The sequence below is a fragment of the Muntiacus reevesi genome, chromosome 16 (genome assembly GCF_963930625.1).
Source record: "Muntiacus reevesi chromosome 16, mMunRee1.1, whole genome shotgun sequence".
NCBI lineage: Eukaryota > Metazoa > Chordata > Mammalia > Artiodactyla > Cervidae > Muntiacus > Muntiacus reevesi.
In genome coordinates this window covers 42,049,619-42,068,998 of record NC_089264.1, presented here as the reverse complement: position 1 = coordinate 42,068,998, position 19,380 = coordinate 42,049,619, and the positions used below count along the sequence as shown (strand labels likewise).

Below are 19,380 nucleotides of genomic sequence, written 5' to 3'. Positions count from 1 at the left end.
ATGGACTTTGACTCAGAAGATGTGAGCAGTGTTGCAAGTGCCGCATGGAACTCACCCTGGCAAAGGAGCCGGCAGAAGCTTCTGGTTCCGGGGGCAGTGGAAGGCGGCTCAGCACCTGTGCCCAGGGATGGCCCTGGGGTGGCGACAGAGGCATCACTAGGTAGTTGTTCCCAGGTATGGTTTGAGCCCAGATGCTGGTTTCACAACTCCTCTCTGGCTCTCCTAGAGTTTCTAAGGCTTGGCTCCAAACCTCTGGGAAGTCACGGTCTACTAAAACTAGCTTGAGCGGTTTTCTGTTATTCACCATTAAGAACTCTGTGTCAGATAACATCTTAGTTTTAAACAACAGAATCTGACTCGGACTGTTAAAGTAGAGAAGTGATTGATTATATGTGAAGTCTAAAAAATACAACAAACTAGTGAATGAAACAAACAGAAAGAGGCAGACTCCCAGACATAGAGAAAAACGGATGGTTGCCAGTGGGGCGTGGGAAGGGGGAGAGGGGCAACAGAGGGGGTAAGGGAGAAAAAAGTGTCAATATAGGATTATGTGAAATCACCTGTGTGAAACTTTTGAAAACTGTAAAGCATGGCAGAATTTAAAGACCCTTCCAGTCAATAAAAATTAACTATTAATTATTGAAACTTAAAAAAACAAGGACATTGACTGACTCTCATTTTCAGAAGGATCCAGTAGATATTTATCCTGAGTGTCTCCCATTCCTCATGCCAAGTACAACTAAAAACCCTAGACATCATATGAACAGAAGTCTCTGAAAGAAGGTTGAATGACTGGGGAACTTGGGATCGCAGAAATGACATAGTGGTGTTTTGCCTGGCACATCCCAGATTGGATCCTGAAGAAGTTATAAATCCAGAAGCACCAGCGGATACAGACCAAGTTGACAGCCAGAAGCTAAGCAGGGTCAGACCTGGTTAAGTATGGATGGGAGACCAATGGATATGGACCAAAAGTCCCTACCTCTCTGCCGAAATGACCAGGACAAGGAAGCCAAGTAGGACAGAAAATAAACACCCTACTCCAGCCAAACCCCACAGGAAACACTGTGTCCCACCCCCTCCCCCGCCAGCAAAGGCCCAGAGCCTAGGCTCCCACTCCTGCCAGGCTGTAGGCAGGTGCCCCAGCCTCCTTCCTGGGACAACGTCAGAAAAGGTCAGATAGGGAGCCGGGATCTCAACCCTAGCAGGCAGTCCTAGGGACAGAGGGAAGAAGCCACTCCCTGCAAGGTCTGGGTGTCCTTGGGTTCTACCAACTTCCTCCTTTCAACAAATCTCCTTTTCATTTAAGCAGTTTGAATAGATACCTAAGTCTCACATCCAACTCAGACAGAGGAAACACAACAGGAGGCCTGGTACATATACATACTAATTATACAGAGTGAGGTGAGCCAGAAAGATAAAGAACATTACAGTATACTAACACATATATACGGAATTTAGAAAGATGGTAACGATGGCCCTATATGCAGGGCAGAAGAAGAGACACAGAAGTACAGAACAGACTTTTGAACTCTGTGGGAGAAGGGGAGGGTGGGATGTTTCGAAAGAACAGCATGTATATTATCTGTGGTGAAACAGACCACCAGCCCAGGTGGGAGGCATGAGTCAAGTGCTCGGGCCTGTTGGGCTGGGAAGATCCAGAGGAATCGGGTGGAGAGGGAGGTGGGATGGGAGACCGGGATGGGGAATTCGTGTAACTGTATGGCTAATTCATATCAATGTATGACAAAACCCACTGAAAAAAAATAAAATAAAATAAAATATATCATGGAGGAAAAAAAAAAAAAAGATGGTGTTGATCTCAAACCTGTCTCTTAAACTATTCCCCATACCTCCAACACTGCCTTCTTTTCTCCAGTGAAATGTCACTTTCTCTAGAAAGTTAGAGAGGCTCCAAATCCTGCCTCTCCAAGCAGCCTCTGGTTCCCCGGTGGTCCTGACGGTGTGTTAATTGTACGTTCACCTGGGACACGGCTCCATACCAACCAAGGCTCCCTGGGAAGAGGAGCATGTCAGTTCAACCTCACACATCTTAGCAAGACACAAGTGCAAGAGGCGCATTAGGTGCTCAGTAAATAACACTTGAACAAATAAGCCTCTGAAGCAGGAGGTCAGTCATTCCCCCGGGTACTGCTCAGGGCTCTCATGATGATGCGGGAGGTGATACAGGCTGGGTATGCAAATGTGAGAGGTCAGCCTCTTAACAGCAATTCATCTTCCACTTTTCCTCGTTGCCCTCTGCCCAGCCTGCAGACTCCCAAAGAGGGGGAGCTGACCGTGATCTCCCTTCCTCGCTAGTCCATTCCCGATGGAGAGGAGAGGCAAGGAGGCAACAGTTAACCATTTTCCCCAGAAGCAGGACCTGGCTGGAGGGCTGGCAGCTCCTGCAACCACGCTGGGATACTTCAGAATGAACTCTGGCTGACCTGCAGCCATGAACTTCATAGTGCTGTCAGAACAACTCCCTCCATCTTCTGGAATTTAAAATATCAGTGTTTTTTCTGTCGACCTCCATCACTTTAAATTGGTCACATAAGGAGTGCGTTTGCGGTGGCTGTTGTTTTTAAGTGGGTGGAAGATGCTTTTGCACCGAGACCTCTTTTTGGCCTGTTGCTGCCCAGAACAAATGTTGCGATCAAATTACCATCCCCTGGAAATAGCAGCCTAAATGGGAAATGCTGACAGCTTCCAACCTGAGCCGTGCACATGACATTGATAGAATACCTAAGATAAATAGACACGGAAAAAAAGAGAGAAAAGCCTGAGGTAGAGGTTTCCTTAACACAGCAGATAGGGGTGGCTCTTCACCTTCTGTAAACAGTAGGGAAGAAGACACCAGAGCACAAGGTGGGAAGCCTTTGCTGACCTCTGCCTAGAATTGTGTGCCTCTGGCATCATTCTAAGCAGCGAACCTGGCTCTGGAATGAGGTCTGGTCATCAGAGGCATGCTGCGATCTCCCTCACCTCCCACCCCAGCCATGGCCACGGGACTATGCCTCTCGGATCACAGGGAGCACATGTGACCTTATATGCATTTGTAGAGGTTTGTATCTTATTCTGAGTTCTTTTTGAAAGAGGCGTGACAAGTATACAACACTGTTTTACAGTTAAGAACCGTAGGGACACAGGTGGCTTAGTCGGTGAAGAGTCTGCCTGTCATGCAGGAGACCTGGCTTCGATCCCTGGGTCGGAAAGATCCCCTGGAGAAGGGAATGGCAACCCACTCCAGTATTCTTGCCTGGAGAATCCCATGGACAGAGGAGCCTGGCGGCTACAGCCCATGGGGTCACAAAGAGTCAGACACAACTGAGTGACTAACACTTTCGCTTTCACTTTCACAGTGAACAGAAACCAGCCGCAGCACACAGCTCATTCAAGTCTGGAGCACAAACTTTCTGATTCCCAATCTGATGCAAAGTCTACCCAAGATCATGTTTGGAACTTTAAATGATAATGATCATAATAGTAAGGATTGCTGACATTTATTGAGCATTCATTATGTGACAGGTACTGAGGTAGATATTTCAATGCACATTATCCCATTCCTATGAAGTAGCACTGTCATTATCAACATTTAATGGGTGAGGAAACTAAAGCCCAGGGAGGTTAAATAACTTGTCCAAGGTCACACAGCTAGCAAGTGGCAAAGCCAGAATTCTCAACCCTTACACATGCTGCTGCTGCTTCTAAGTCGCTTCAGTCGTGTCTCCGTGCGACCCCAAAGACTGCAACCCCATAGACGGCAGCCCACCAGGCTCCTCTGTCCCTGGGATTCTCCAGCCAAGAACACTGGAGTGGGTTGCCATTGCCTTCTCCAAAGCATGAAAGTGAAAAGTGAAAGTGAAGTCGCTCAGCCATGTCCAACTCTTCGAGACCCCACGGACAGTAGCCCACCAGGCTACTCCGTCCATGGGATTTTCCAGGCAAGAGTACTGGAGTGGGGTGCCATTGCCTTCTCCTCACACACGAGGCCATGCCAAGTTTAACGTTAAGAGAAAGAGTAATGCTTTTTATGTATTTAATTTTTTGTTTATTTCCTTATTCTAAAAGTGATCTACTTACATTGTTTAGAAATTAAGGGAGTTTCATCCAATGGATTATTCTAATAAAATTTGGAATTTTACCTCATGGCATAGAAAGATATACCCAATAAACATTTACATAAAAAGGATACAACATTGTAAGTACACTAGAGTTACAACTATGTGTAACCACAGGAAAATAAAAATTCCTTAAGAAATACACCAAATTATGATCAGCCATTGTACTGGAGTGGTATGATTATGTGAGGTTTTGTTTGTTTGTTTGTATTACCTGTCTGCCAATGCAGGAAACATAGAAGGTGCAGATTCAATCCTTGGGTTGGGGAGATTCTCTGGAGGAAATCAAGGCAAACTCCTCCAGTATTCTTGCCTGGAGAATCCCCTGGACAGAGGAGCCTGGCGGGCTACAGTCCATAGGGTCTCAAAGAGTCAGACAGGACTGAAGCGACTTAACACACACACATTTCTAAATTTTCTACGGTTTTTTTCCCTTTAAAAAAAACTTGAGGAAATGTGAAAAGCCTCCCCCAAACATAGCTTGACTTATTGCTTTGAATCTCTGGCATATTGGGAACCACAGAGAAAAAATAACATTACGAAAAGCAAGAAAGGTGAGAGCAGCCCATGTTTTTCATTTTTATTATATCAAAACACCAAGGAATTTGTCTTGATAATACTAGTAAAAATTTGTCCCTACTGCTTCTCCAACGGGGGGATGGGGACAGGAGGGAGAAAAAAAGAGAAGGAAATGAAAAGGGGGTGAATTTTGTTGCACAGCATAACCATTAAATTTCATTGCTTTGTTTGGGAACTGCTTAACAAGTCCACAAACACTAATCTTGCTGGATAATTAAAACGGTGTAAATGTCACTATTCCAATCTCTGACATTTGGTTTGGGTCCTGACAGGGCACAATGAATCATAGAGAAGGAATCTCCCTGTTGCGAACCCATGTGTTAATAATCTTGGCACAAGGCTTTAATATTCCTCAAGATACTTGAAAAAATCAGTATAGCCAGATATATGCCATTCCTTCAGCACTTCATCACATGCTGCCTAGAGGCACCTTCTCTACTGCTGTTTTGTATTGTTGTGTGGTTGTCTTGAATCATTTAAACTTCCACACGTGAGGGTCTGGATTTCCCGTAGACATGGCATCTTTCTGAGGGCACCAATTAGGTTCTATTTCCTAAGAGTAACACACTGCTACGTACATCCCAGAAGGTCAACCACATTTGAATACTAACAACAACAATAATAATAGCTACCATTTATCGATCACTTACTTTGCATTAGACACTGTGCTTGGTAATTAACATTTGCTCATTTAATGACAAGCAGTGTGTTAGAGCAGACGGCCAATCAGACTAAACCCCAAATCTGCAATTTACTAGCTCTGTAACCTTCAGCGCATTTCTTCTGCCTCCCTGTTGCCTTGTATCATCGTAAGGTGAGGAAACAATGCTACCTTACTTCTTTAAGTTGTTGCCAAATCAAATGAGTTGGTATAGGTTGAATACTTGCAGATGGTAGGCACTCCATAAACATTAACCTTGATTATGCTCATTTTACAGGGCTTCGCAGGTGGCTCAGTCGTAAAGAATCTGCCTGCAATGCAGGAGGTACAAGAGACATGGGTTCGATCCCTGGGTTGGAAAGATCCCCTGGAGGAGGAAATGGCAACCCATTCCAGTGTTCTTGCCTGGAAAATTCCATAGGCAAATAAGCCTGGAAGGCTACAGTCCATGGGGTCCCAAAGAGTCTGATATAACTGAACATGCATGCATGCTCATTTTATCACTACGGTTGTTCATTCTTAGAATGAGAGAACTCTAGCCTCTCCCCACCTCTGCTTCTCCCCTAGACATTCCCATCTCAAAAGATGATACTGCCTCTACCCTTATTGTCCGTGTCAGAACACAAGTCTCCATCCTTGAGCTCTTTCTTTTCCTCCTAATTCCAAATCATTTAACCAGTCCTCCAAAATATCCTGAATCCTCCCACTGGATTCCATCCAGGGAAGCAGCATTCAGCAGTGGTCCTGCCTGAGCTGGGACCCTGCCTCCACCATTTATTACAGGCAAAGTACCTGACTGCTCATTTGGGATAATTATAGAATCCACTTCATAACGATGCTGTGAAGACAAAATAAGATAATCCACGTAAAGTACTTGAAACAATGCCTGAATATAGAAACCACTCCGGCGATGTTACCCATTGTTATTGTTATTCAAATGTCCACTACTTCTGGGTCAGTCTGAGCTGCCATGGGTTCTCATTTGAATGGAGGTTGAAGCCTCTTAATTAGCCTCTTTGCTTCAGTTCTTACCTTTCAATCCTGTCACCATATGGCCACCAAAGGGACATTGTTACTTTGTAAATAAAACTGTACCTCTCCACCACTAAGAATCTTTACATGGTTTGCCATTATACTTGGATACAAATCCAAACTCTTAGCTCTGACCTACCGACCCATATATGCGATCCTCTGTCTGCACTGACTTCAACTGGGACATTTACCCTCCTCTTACTATTGTCCAGAGACACCAGCTATCTTTCAGCCCCTTGCATGTGTCTAGCTTCAGCCTGCCTCAGGGCCTTTGCACCTGCTGTTATGTCTGTCCCTCCCAGAATATTCATTCTTGCCCTTTTTTGTATGTGAACATCTCCACAGCGCACATCTTCTCTCTTCTGCCAGAATTTCCTTATCCTGTCTAGGGTTTCCCCTCCCTCCACACACTCCAGTCTCAGCATCCTATTTTCAGCTCTTTACAGCCATGTTAGACAACGTCTTGTTTATTTGTTCACTGGCTTATCTTCTGCCTGCCCAACTAGCATATAGCCTGTTCCATTTAGTGGGGTGGCCTAACAGGTCACCCAAAATGGGTAGACAAAACAGCCATGTATTAGGCTCACAGAACTGTGCAGGTAAGGAGGTCAAATGAGGCACAGTCAGGGTATTGATCTTTTGGGGTCTCAGCCAGAACACCCAAAGACTGAAGGCCAGAACAACTGGGCTGTTTGGGCACATTTTTCTATCTCTGAATAGTCCCTCCATGTGGTCCCTCCACCACAGCAAGTGATGTAGCCTATGCGTGAGCTCAAGTATCTCAAGGCACGTGTCCTGAGGGAGGACCAAGAGAATGCTGTCTCATGTCTGTGACACAGACTTCAAAGTTACACAGCATCACTTCCACCTTGGTTGCAGGCCTGTCCCAACTCAGGAAGATCGAGAAGTGTCAGCAGTGTCATCATATGAGAAGAGAATGTGATCTATATCTATATATGATGGATTAGTATTCAGCCTTAAGAGAGAAGGAAAAAGAAGTCCTGCCCTTTGCAACAACATAGATAGACTTGAAGGACATCATGCTTAGTGAAGTAAGCCAGACATCAGTCAGTTCAGTTGCTCAGTCATGTCCGACTCTTTGCGACTGCATGGACTATAGCATGCCAAACCTCCCTGTCCATCACCAACTCCCAGAGTTTACTCAAACTCATGTCCATTGAGTCAGTGATGCCATCCAACCATCTCATCCTCTTTCGTCCCCTTCTCCTCCTGCCTTCAATCTTTCCCTGCATAAGGGTCTTTTTCAAGGAGTCAGCTCTTCGAATCAGGTGGCCAAAATATTGGAGTTTCAGCTTCAGCATCAGTTCTTCCAATGAATATGCAGGACTGATCCCAGCAATCTTGATTCCAGCTGTGCTTCATCCATCCTAGCATTTCTCATGATGTACTCTGCATATAAGTTAAATAAGCAGGGGGACAACATACAGCCTTGAGGTACTCCTTTTCCTATTTGGAACCGGTCTGTTGTTCCTTGTTCAGTTCTAACTGTTGTTTCCTGACCTGCATACAGATTTCTTAAGAGGCAGGTCAGGTGGTCTGGTATTCCCATCTCTTTCAGAATTTTCCAGAGTTTGTTGTTGCCCACACAGTCAAAGGCTTCGGCATAGTCAATAAAGCAGAAGTAGATGTTTTTCTGACGTAGAAAGACAGAAAGACAAATATTGCATAATCTCACTTATGTATGGAAGTTAAAAAAGTCAAACTCATAGAAGCAGAAAACAGATGGGTGGTTTCCAGGGATGGAGAAAAAAGGGAAATGGGGGATGGTCAAATGGTACAAAGTTTCATTTCTGTAAGATAAGTTCTGGATATCTATTATACAGTATAGATAGATAGAAATAGATATACAGACTCACTGAAATCTTCCCTGGTGGCTCAGTCATAAAGAATCAGCCTGCAATGGAGGAAACGCAAGTTCAATCCCTGATTCAGGAAGATCCCCTGGAAAAGGAAATTGCAACTCACTCCAGTATTCTTGCCTGGAGAATTCCCAAGGACAGAGGAGCCTGGTGGGCTACAGTCCATGGGATCACAAAAGAGTCAGGCACAAACTTAGGGATTAAACAACAATAACAAATATATACTCATATATACGTATACATATATGCCTGTGGCTAATAATACCACACTGTATACTTAAAATTTGCTAAGATCTTGTGCTAAGTGTTTGCACCATCAAAAGATAAATAATAAAGGGGGTAGGAGAAAACTTTGGGAAGTGATGAATCTACAGCCTGCTAGTGGTGTCAGTTTCACAGATATATACCTGTCCTCAAACTCCAGTTGTAGACAGAATGTGTATAGCTTTCCTTTTTTAAATTAATTTATTTTCAGTTCTGGTCAGTCACTCAGTCGTGTCTGACTCTTTGTGACCCCATGAACCGCAGCACGCCAGGCCTCCCTGTCCATCACCAACTCCCGGAGTCCACCCAAACCCATGTCCCTTGAGTCGGTGATACCATCCAATCATCTCATACTCTGCCATCCCCTCAATCTCTGCCAGCATCAGGGTCTTTTCAAATGAGTCAGTTCTTTGCATCAGGTGACCAAAGTACTAGAGTTTCAACCTCAACATCAGTCCTTCCAATGAACACCCAGGACTGATCTCCTTTAGGATGGACTGGTTGGATCTCCTTGCAGTCCAAGGGACTCTCAAGAGTCTTCTCCAACACCACAATTCAAAAGCATCAATTCTTCGGTGCTCAGCTTTCTTTATAGTCCAACTCTCACATCCATACATGACCACTGGAAAAACCATAGCCTTGACTAGACAGACCTTTGTTGACAAAGTAATGTCTCTGCTTTTTAATATGCTGTCTAGGTTGGTTATAACTTTCCTTCGAAAGAACGTCTTTTAATTTCATGACTGCAATCACCATCTGCAGGGATTTTGGAGCCCAAAAAATAAAGTCAGCCACTGTTTCCACTGTTTCCCCATCTATTTGCCATGAAGTGGTGGGACCAGATGCCGTGATCTTAGTTTTCTGAATGTTGAGTTTTAAGCCAACTTTTTCATTCTCCTCTTTCACTTTCATCAGGAGGCTCTTTAGTTCTTTTTCACCTTCTGCCATAAGAGTGGTGTCATCCATACACAAAAATAAACACAAAATGGATTAAAGATCTAAATGTAAGACCAGAAACTATAAAACTCCTAGAGGAGAACATAGGCAAAACACTCTCTGACATAAATCACAGCAAGATCCTCTATGACCCACCTCCCAGAATATTGGAAATAAAAGCAAAACTAAACAAATGGGACCTAATGAAACTTAAAAGCTTTTGCCCTACAAAGGAAACTATAAGCAAGGTGAAAAGACAGCCCTCAGATTGGGAGAAAATAATAGCAAATGAAGAAACAGACAAAGGATTAATCTCAAAAGTATACAAGCAACTCCTGAAGCTCAATTCCAGAAAAATAAATGACCCAATCAAAAAATGGGCCAAAGAACTAAACAGACATTTCTCCAAAGAAGACATACAGATGGCTAACAAACACATGAAAAGATGCTCAACATCACTCATTATTAGAGAAATGCAAATCAAAACCACAATGAGGTACCATTACACGCCAGTCAGGATGGCTGCTATCCAAAAGTCTACAAGCAATAAATGCTGGAGAGGGTGTGGAGAAAAGGGAACCCTCTTACACTGTTGGTGGGAATGCAAACTAGTACAGCCACTATGGAGAACAGTGTGGAGATTTCTTAAAAAACTGGAAATAGAACTGCCATATGACCCAGCAATCCCACTTCTGGGCATACACACTGAGGAAACCAGATCTGAAAGAGACATGTGCACCCCAATGTTTATCGCAGCACTGTTTATAATAGCCAGGACATGGAAGCAACCTAGATGCCCATCAGCAGATGAATGGATACGGAAGCTGTGGTACATATACACCGTGGAATATTACTCAGCCGTTAAAAAGAATGCATTTGAATCAGTTCTAATGAGATGGATGAAACTGGATCCCATTATACAGAGTGAAGTAAGCCAGAAAGATAAAGACCATTACAGCATACTAACACATATATATGGAATTTTAGAAAGATGGTAACGATAACCCTATATGCAAAACAGAAAAAGAGACACAGAAGTACAGAACAGACTTTTGAACTCTGTGGGAGAAGGTGAGGGTGGGATATTTCAAAAGAACAGCATGTATATTATCTATGGTGAAACAGATCACCAGCCCAGGTGGGATGCATGAGACGAGTGCTCGGGCCTGGTGCACTGGGAGGACCCAGAGGAGTCGGGTGGAGAGGGAGGTGGGAGGGGGGATCGGGATGGGGAATACGTGTAACTCTATGGCTGATTCATGTCAATGTATGACAAAACCCACTGAAATGTTGTGAAGTAATTAACCTCCAACTAAAAAAAAAAAAAAAGAGTGGTGTCATCTGCATATCTGAGATTGTTGATATTTCTCTCAGCATTCTTGATTCCAGCTTGTGCTTCTTCCAGCCCAGCGTTTCTCGTGATGTACTCTGCATATAAGTTAAATAAGCAGGGTGACAATATACAGCCTTGATGAACTCCTTCCCCAGTTTGGAACCGGTCTGCTGCTCCATGTCCAGTTGTAACTGTTGCTTCCTGACCTGCATACAGGTTTCTCAAGAGGCAGGTCAGGTGGTCTGGTATTCCCATCTCTTTCAGAATTTTCCAGAGTTTGTTGTGGTCCACACAGTCAAAGGCTTTGGCATAGTCAATAAAGCAGAAATAGATGTTTTTCTGGAACTGTCTTGCTTTTTCAATGATTGAGAGGATGTTGGCAATTTGATCTCTGGCTCCTCTGCCTTTTCTAAAACCAGTTTGAACACCTGGAAGTTCATGGTTCATGTATAGCTGAAGCCTGACTTGGAGAATTTTGAGCATTGCTTTACTAGTGTGTGAGAATTTGTGCAGTAGTTTGAGCATTCTTTGGCATTGCCTTTCTTTGGGATTGGAATGAAAACTGACCTTTTCCAGTCCTGTGGCCACTCCTGAGTTTTCCAAATTTGCTGCATATTGATCACAGCACTTTCACAGCATTATCTTTCAGGATTTGAAATAGCTCAACTGGAATTCCATCACCTCCACTAGGTTTGTTCGTAGTGATGCTTCATAAGGTCCACTTGACTTCACATTCCAGGATGTCTGGCTCTAGGTGAGTGATCACACCATCGTGATTATCTGGGTCATGAAGACCTTTTCTGTACAGTTCTTCTGTGTATTCTTGCCACCTCTTCTAATTATCTTCTGCTTCTGTTAGGTCCGTACCATTTCTGTCCTTCATTGTGCTCATCTTTTCATGAAAAGTTCCCTTGGTATCTCTAATTTTCTTGAAGAGATCTCTAGTCTTTTCCATTCTGTTGTTTTCCTCTATTTCTTTGCATTGATCACTGAGGAAGGCTTTCTTATCTCTCCTGGCTATTCTTTGGAACGCTGCATTCAAATGAATACATCTTTCCTTTTCTCCTTTGCTTTTTGCTTCTCTTCTTTTCACAGCTATTTGTAAGGCCTCGGCCGAGAGGAGCTACCCCACGTCCAAGGTCAGGAGCGGTGGCCCTGAGGAGATATCCCACGTCAAGGTCAGGAGCGGCGGCGGTAAGGAGATACCCCACATCCAAGGTAAGAGAAACCCAAGTGAGACGGGAGGCGCTGAGAGAGGGCATCAGAGGGCAGACACACTGAAACCACAGTCACAGACAACTAGCCAGTCTGATCACACAGACCACAGCCTTGTCTAACTCAATGAAACTAATTTATTTTAATTAAAAGTGATTTACTTTAGAATATGGGGGTGATTTTTGCTCTACATCAACATGAATCAGCCACGAGTGTTCCTGTGTCCCCCCATCCTGAAACCCCGTCCCACCTCCCTCCCCAACCCATCCCTCTGGGTTGTCCCTGAGCACCAGCTTTGACACAGCACCCTGTTTCAAGCATCAAATTTGCATTGGTCATCTATTTTACATATGGTAATATGTGTGTATAGTTTATTTCATGTCAATCACACTTCGATAAAGTAGTTTTTTAAAAATAGGCATTTATTGGTTTGTTTTCATTGTTGGCAAGGATTCTTGACATAAAAAAGAAAGTTAAATTTTTTAAAAAAAGAAGAGAATGTGAGCTGGAATATACTGGCACAATCATCTTCAAAAATATACCCTGTCTGAGAACTCCAATATTTGTTGGAAGGACTGATGCTGAAGCTGAAGCTCGAATACTTTGGCCACCTGATGCAAATGGCCCACTCACTTGAAAAGACCCTGATTCTGGGATAGACTGAGGGCAGGAGAAGGGGATGACAGAGGATGAGATGGTTGGATGGCATCACTGACTCAATGGACATGAGTTTGAGCAAGCTCTGGGTGATGGCGAAGGACAGGGAAGCCTGGTGTGCTGCAGCTTATGGCATTACAGAGAGTCAGACACGACTTGGGGACTGAACAACAACAAAGACAGCTCACGAGAGCAGAGACCATGCCTTCTTCACACGGGTCCACAGCTCTAGGGCAGTGCCTGGCACACAGCGAGCACTCGGCACATATTTGTTGAATCAAGGAATGAAATGTCTATGATGTGAGTATGTAGTCTTCATTTCACCCATAAAAAAACTGAGACCCAGAGAGTGGTCCTCTCAACTCAGGTCTGCCCAACTCCACAGCTGTTTTTAACAAATTAAGTACTCTACTCTCTCCTTAATACTGAATACTGAATAAATATATAAAAGAATAAAGAATTGAATTGCATTTCTTCCCTAGTGAAATTATCCTACTATCTCTGGTTAACAGACAGATTCTACCAAGTCTTCCAATTCACCTTTCCAGATTTTTCTTTCCCAAACTTTTTAATACTAATTAACACTGCTATGCACCTAGCATCCTTTTACAATAAGATCCCATAACCTCTGGTCTTAGGAAACCTGACTTCTGCTTCAAGGTAACAGGCCCTGGAAACGGCTAAATACGACTTGCTCAAAGGACTTCATTCAAGGACTGACTCAGCAGCCTTTAAAACTAAAAGCATCTAAAAACTCCTTTCATTGTCACTTTCAGAAGGCAGGGCCTCTCTGCAGGCTGGTTTCTAGTCTTAGCTAGGGGTGCGTGGCTCTTCTGGGTCATGGTTCAGAGGAAGAGCGCCACCTACTGGTGACCTGCCCCACCTCCAACACCACCATAGCCGGACTTAGACCTTCCCGTTCATGTTGTAGAGGGTATGCCGGGAGGGTGTGTCGGGATCTTCTCAGAACAGTGGAATCTTGGTTTGACCTCTGACTTGGTTGGAAGTTAATACTGACAGGGACAAAATTCTAGCACAGTGAATACAGGGCAGACCCATGTGGTTCTGACAGGCAGAATGGTTAGTCAAGGGGGACCAGGTTCTTTTGAAATACAGCTCGCCTTTTTTGGGCAAGCCTCTCCACTCAATGTCCCTTTATTAAGGAGAATAATTCTGCAGCATATTTAATACCATTCTAGCAAGGCATTAACTAGGCTATTATTTCCACTAGTGCCTTCACTTCCATTTTCAATGTGTTCCTGAGACGCTCCAATTTATAACATTAGGCAAGAAAGGTCAACCTTAAATAGTTCTTGTTTCAACCAGGAGGCCTATAGCTACAACAGGAAGCCATGGCAACTTGACTAAGTAAATAGTTCATATGGTATGATTCTATTTATATGAAGTTCTAGACTAAGTGAAACTAACATATAGTGATAGAAATTAGAGCAGTTGTTACCTGGGGCAAGGGATGGGGAGGAGTTAATTGCAAAAAGACACAAAGAAGTTCTATGGGGGATTTAGAAATTTGGGAAATTTATAAATCTTAGTGGGATTTGGTTACTCAAATGAGCATATTAGTCAAAACCCATTAGATGATACAAGGAAGATTTGTGCATTTCACTTGTATAATTTTTTCCTGGTGAAGAAAACATGTAATTAAATAATGAATTCTAGTTAATATTGGCATGGTAACAGATTTAGGGATGCAGTTTACTTATTTCTGCAACTTACTTTAAAATTCACTAAGAAATATAAAGAGATGACAGGTATGTAGAGAGAGTGATTGGCATGTGAGAAAGCATAGAGGGCAAAACATTAATCATTGTAGGATTAGGGAGTGTGTTCAGGGATGTTCACCATTGACCTCTTTCATCTTTTCTCAATGTTTAAAATTTTCCATAGTAAGGAAAAAAGGGGAAACAAAACAGAACAAAGTCTAATGGAAATCACACATGTACCCAATCTTCGGATTGAAATGACTTAAGACAATTTCAAATTTGGACTACTTTGGGCTGGAATTATCTCCACTCAGTTATCTTAGTAAGAAAGACAAATTGGGGAGTTCAGATGTCACCAATTAATTTTTTGAATGAGAACATTTCTAAATTTTCAAATGAAATTTAAAATTTTTTAAATTTGGGGTGCCCCTGAGGTTCCTCGCACATCGCTGTAGCAGTGGTGGGCTCCCAAGTTAATCTAATGAGGTCAAGGAAGAGGATGCTGCTTTCCCAGTTACTTGTACTGTTTTGCAACTTCTTGACCAGACAGAATGTCGTAAAGAATGACTGAGAGCCTGCCCTTCCCCAAGTTGATCACCTTACTAGCTTTGTGCTGATCTTTTCAATGAGAATCCCCCCTCCTTAGCATCCTATCTCTGAAAAGAAGCTGCACCCACACAAAAAATTCTTATTTAAGAGAGCCAACAAAGCTTTTTAAGCCATCAAATGAGTTAAGCCAAGATGAACCAGAAGTATATGAATTAAATTTTCCCTCAAGTCCTATAGAAATCCAATAAATAAATTAAATGCATGTGGATTTAAAAATTAAAGGCCGAAAAGGCTTGAGGCAAAGTGCATTTGACATTTGAAATAATAGAAACTTGAAAGGAGGCTTGTAGCAAGATGTGCGCTTACCTGCTGTAATAGGTGCCTGGCTCCGTGTTTACCGAGCATAATGGCATTGCAGGGAAATTCAATAAAACTCTCCAGGCGCCAGGTGCGACTTGAGTGCCATCACTTAGAAGACAGAGTCAGCGGACTCCAGCTCAGCCCTCAACCCAGGAGGGCCATGACCTCTGCATTTCTTTGTTCCTGAAGTTACCCTTTCCTTTTGGAAGGGTTTGCCTATGGTTCCAAAGTACCTCTGTGAAAAGGTCTGGGAATATGTTGCAAAAACCTGAAAGATGTTCTCCTGTGACCTAGTAATTCCACCCTGAGGCATTTAACTTAAGCAAGGAATTCTGAGATGTGGCCAAAGTCATGTGTACAAGGATATTCATCACTAGGTTATTCAACACAGTAAAAATTTTCAAGCAAACCTACATCTAACAAAAAGAAGTTGGTTTAAAAATTATGGTAGATACTGTTTAACATGGCAGTTAAGACTATAGATATGTTAGAGACCTGGCTTAACCACTCACTAGCTTTGACACCTTGGGTTAATTCTAGCTATAATCTAGTTAAGCCTCTGCTTCCTCATCTATAAAATGGGGATGATACATTACCCCATGGGCCTGTTGGAAAGATGAAATGAAACAATATAAGTTAAGTCCTTATGTAGAACCTAAATACTGTGAGTGCTTAACTATTGGCATCATTATTATGATTTTATATATGTATATATAGTAGGGGATATTCATATATGTATAGTACTGTTATATAATGATTACAAATTATATTGTTTAAAAAATATTTAATGGTATGAGATATGTTCATAATACCTTATTAAGTACATTACAGAATGCAAAATATAACTCAATCTTATTAAAATAAACATTAATGGACATAAGAAAAAAGACTGGAAGAAATCATCAAAATGTTATTAATGGACGTCATGTCTGATAGACTATACATGACTTCAAGTCTGTTCTTTATGCTTTCTTACATTTTCAAAATTATCAGCCAGGATCACATGTTACTTCATGTAATTTCCTTTAAAGTAACATGTTATTAGTTCACTTTAGTAGAGTTGAATTTAAAGAAAAAAGGAAGAAGAGCTTTATCCTCTTATCATGCAGAAAACTCTGTTGAAGAAAATGCAACATATGAACATGGTTAGAAAATTGAGAGCATAGAGAAGTGCAAAATTAATAGTGGAACTTCCCATATGTTTTCTCCCTCCATCCATACCCCACAGGGGTAAATACAGTTAATAGTTTCCTTCAAGGCGGAAAAAAAGAAACCAGTATCTATCAGTACAAAGAGACCCATTTCATTCTTTTAATTTTTATCGACTGTTATTTATATTCTATCCTAGGAAAACTGTTAGTTTTAAAGCTCTTTAACCATCACCCAACTCTGCACCATCACCCCTCCTGCCCCTTCCAGCCCAGCCACAGTTAGCAGCTTGATTGGTGGGTCCTTTCATATTAACTCCTATGCATTTACTTACATAACAACATTTTCATACCGCAATAGTGTGGAGTTTTTCTGTTTAATGTAAATGGTATTGAGAGAGTCATTTCCTAGGCAGGTCGATAAGAAGTCTAGGGGTCCCCAAGGAGAGAGGGGTCTGGAATTCTCAAAGAGAAAGAAAAGACAAACTTTTTTTTCCCTCTACATTCCTTAGGATTATATAACAATAATGTGTCCTGGTTGAGGACAGTCTCTGGAAAAAACCTCCTGGCTAATCCTGTTATCTTAAAATGCAAATTATGGGAGTAGGTCTGGTGAGGTCTTTACAACCTCCAGACATTCTTTTGATTCACTGTAATAACTAATTGGAGAGTATATAACTCCATTGCTAGCAAGGGGGCACTCTTTCTGCCCCCTTCTGATGCCTATGTCAGAAGCTTTCTCTATCTCCTTTATACTTTAATAAAACTTTATTACACGAAAGCTGTGAGCGATCAAGCCTCGTCTCTGGCCCCGGATTGAATTCTTCTCCTCTGGAGGCCAAGAATCCCAAGGTTTTTTCATGGTTCAGCAACAACCTTTCAGGTATCACATTGTACATATAAGTTTCACCATGGCACAGTTTCCATTAGTGTGTATATATCAGTGTATTGAACATTTTCCTTATGGCTGAATATTTAATCTCATTTCAGTTTTTATTTACTGTTTTCATAATCTGAATGAAATATTATCTTTGATTTTCCTTTTATTAAACATAAAACATACATATACATTTGAAATGGAATGTTGGAAGCAGTTCAGAGTGTATCTGGCTTACTTGAATTTGGAATTAATGAACTCTCTTGGTGATTTTCTCATGGTCATCTCATTCTAGTCCTTTGAATGAACCTGGCCTGTGTGGTCTCACCCATGCTGGACCTCAGAAATCAGCACTCCATCCTGGAAGCTGCTCCAGGCTCCATCTAGTTTCAACTTCCACCACCTCGAGTTTCCCCTTTCCCGCCCATACACTTAGCCCAAGACCCCAGGTCCTGATTCTCTTCCTAATCAGGAAGAAGCCAACCCAGCTTTGTACCTGCCGTCCCAGCTAATCACTGACAGACAAGAGGGAAAGAGGGCCAGGAAAAAAGACCATTAGCTGTTTTTACATCTTAACAATAGGGAGATGGATACTTTGAAGCCGGGTACAACTGTAACATTCCTTAACTAATACAATAATTCCCCTACACATGAATGAGTCCTATTCTGAGAGCAAATTCATAAGTCCAATTTGTTTAGAAGTCCAACAAAGCTAACCTAGGTACCCAAGTAACACAATCGGCTTATAGGACTGCACTGTAGTAGGTTTATAGGCGAGAAGGTGGGAAGTGGTAGAGCTGAAGGATCATCAACAGTAGGAGACGGAGAGCTGCAATTTCATTCATGCCTGACATTGATGGAATGCACACATTCGAATCTTTGAAATTTCACAACTTAAAGATTTGTTTGTAAGGGACTTATTGGACCGAAGTTTCCAGTTTAACTTCAGTTAAACTGAAGTTTACCTTGAAGTGGCATGATGTAAACCTAAAACATGTGGCGCTGCTTTGCTTGTTTGCCTTTCCAACTATCACAGGGCCTTTTGTCAACACAAGTCTTTCCAATCTCCAGTATCAGCTTTCTTGCTGCCCACTGCCCAGATATTAATAATTAGTGTTGAGTGACACGTGGCAAGAAAAATGCTTTTAGAAGCAATAGCAATGAAGACTATGTTATGCAGTAGAAAAAAATACTTGGATGCAAAGAAATAAATCACTTTATGAACACTTTTGTTTAGCCTTCATTATGTTTGTTGAACTAATTGGACACATGTAGATCAGAAGCCTACAAAGATTATAAGGGGACAGACTTGCTCAAAAAACCATAATCCAGGACTTTGTTCACACCTAAAACCATTAGTTCCTATAGGACATTTGGCAATGTCTGGAAACATTTTTTAAATTTTTATTTATTTGGCTGTGTTGGGTCTTGCCAGGTTTCTCTCTAGTTTTGGCCTCATGGGCTCAGTAGTCACATGGCCTGTGGGATATTAGTTCCCCCACCAGGGATCAAACCCATGTCTCCTGCACTGGAAAGTCGACTCTCAACCACTGGATCACCAGCGGAGTCCTGGAGATATTTTTGATTGTCACACCTGGGGCAGAGATGCCTCTACCCACTGGTACCTAATGGATAGAGGCCAGGAAAGTTGGTAAACATCTTACACTCGTAAGATAGACCCCACAACAAATGGCCCAAGATGTCAATAGAATAACAGACCTTAGAGAACAATGGATGAGGGAATTTTCCCCAAGGAGTTTAACTCTGGTCTGATCAAGAAAATCCCCCTGCTACCGGCAGAATCTCTTGTTTGGCAGGATTGTACAATCTATGGACTATGGGCCAGTGACTTCTACTCTGCGCTTTTCTGAATGGGACTGCTTGTTTCCTTGTCCCATCCCTGTTCCATCAAAGCACGAGGGGTACATGGAGGGTGGTGAGAGATAACTTGCCCTTTTAGTCCACAGGTCAATGAACTTGAGATTCTGTGTCTGGACTTTGTGAAGACATTACATATCCCCCCAGAGACTTGGAATACTGAGCTGGA

The 19,380-nt window shown here is 42.4% G+C and overlaps 1 pseudogene; it reads left to right on the top strand.

Annotated features, from left to right (window-relative positions):
* The window catches only part of LOC136147887 (small ribosomal subunit protein eS6-like), a 31,470-nt pseudogene continuing 12,090 nt past the window's right edge, over positions 1-19,380 (top strand).